This window comes from Delphinus delphis, chromosome 2, assembly GCF_949987515.2.
Source record: "Delphinus delphis chromosome 2, mDelDel1.2, whole genome shotgun sequence".
In the NCBI taxonomy this organism is placed as follows: Eukaryota; Metazoa; Chordata; class Mammalia; order Artiodactyla; family Delphinidae; genus Delphinus; species Delphinus delphis.
Window position 1 is genome coordinate 111,322,474 of NC_082684.1, and position 1,379 is coordinate 111,323,852.

At 36.1% G+C, this 1,379-nt stretch overlaps 1 non-coding gene across 1 annotated transcript; it reads left to right on the plus strand.

Annotated features, from left to right (window-relative positions):
- Positions 1–256: 256 nt before the first annotated feature.
- Positions 257–328, plus strand: TRNAK-UUU (transfer RNA lysine (anticodon UUU)). Its single transcript has one exon. It is a non-coding gene; the product is annotated as a tRNA-Lys (tRNA).
- The last annotated feature ends 1,051 nt before the right edge of the window (positions 329–1,379 follow it).

Below are 1,379 nucleotides of genomic sequence, written 5' to 3' on the forward strand. Positions count from 1 at the left end.
TCAGCCAGAACAAGAATGACCACACCCTGAACCAAGAACCAGAGATCTGTTATGTACTTTTTTTTTTCTCCAGTTTATTTAGAATTGGCTTTCAGGAAAATACTGCATTTTGTTTAATTCAAAATATTTCAAAACATCACTCACCATCTCTAATTTGAATGCCAAATTAGAAACTTATTTCAGAAATTGTGATGGGCGTGATTACTGCACACAAACAGAGTGCACAAACTTTTTCAAAAAGGAATAAGCAGGGAGTTCCCTGGTGGTCTAGTGGTTAGGATTCAGTGCTTTTACTGCTGTGGCCTGGGTTCAATCCCTGGTCGGGGAACTGAGATCCTGCAAGCTTTGTGGCATGACCAAAATATTTTTTAAAAAAAGGAATAAGCAGATGCCTATGACCTCCGCATCCCTTCTAAGAGACTTTATTTTCTTAAGCTATGGTGACCCCGGTTGGGCATTGCAGGAAGATAGGAAAACCATTCCTATGTTAGTAAGGAAAAAGAGGCAGCCTATACATCGGGGCATAGGATTTCAGATGTGGTCCTATGATAAGAAAGGTAACATCCTATTTCAAATAGCATGAAAAATAGAAGAGAAAAAATAAATTGTGGACCACATATTTACTTGAGAACAACAGAGTAAATCAGAAAATCAGAGACCCTGATATAGATCTTGTTCACTTTTTAAAATCAGTTTATCTCCAGTAATACTCCCAGAAAATAAGAATTTAGAAAAGAATTTTTTGAGGCAATTGTTTCACTCCCACAGACCACTTAAACCGAGCAAGCTTCTTTGTTTTAGCTTCAAGCATGATGCAACACAGGTGTATGTTTCACGACCAAATGACGATGGAAGCATAGATCATTGTATTTATCTTCGACAGTTACTATGAGAGGATAATTTGATCATTTCTACCGAATCATTAAATCAGAAAGGTAGCAAAATTTCCTGTAAATTGTGTATGCAAATTGCCTTTGATAGCACCAACATGCAATTGCTTCTGGAATCTAATAAAGCAAACGTTTTAGGTCTGCCCAGCAGCATTTACTTATCAGGCCAACATGAAACATAAAAATGATGTTTGGGAAGAACTTACATGACATAAGAGTCATTACAATATGATAGTATTATGGTGACCTTTTTGTTAAATGCTGTGGACATTTTTTGAGACAATTTTATTCTTTCTTAAATATTCTTTTAACTTTTTTAGACAATGTAATTTACTATTAGGGTTTAAAATTAGTATGAGCTAACATTACTCCATTTTAGTAACCCAAATGGAAAAATAAACTTTCCCCATTACAAGAACTTGTACAAGTCCTGGGGACAGGCTCAGACTGGGCTGGCTTGAGTCACATGATCATCTCTGGAATCACATG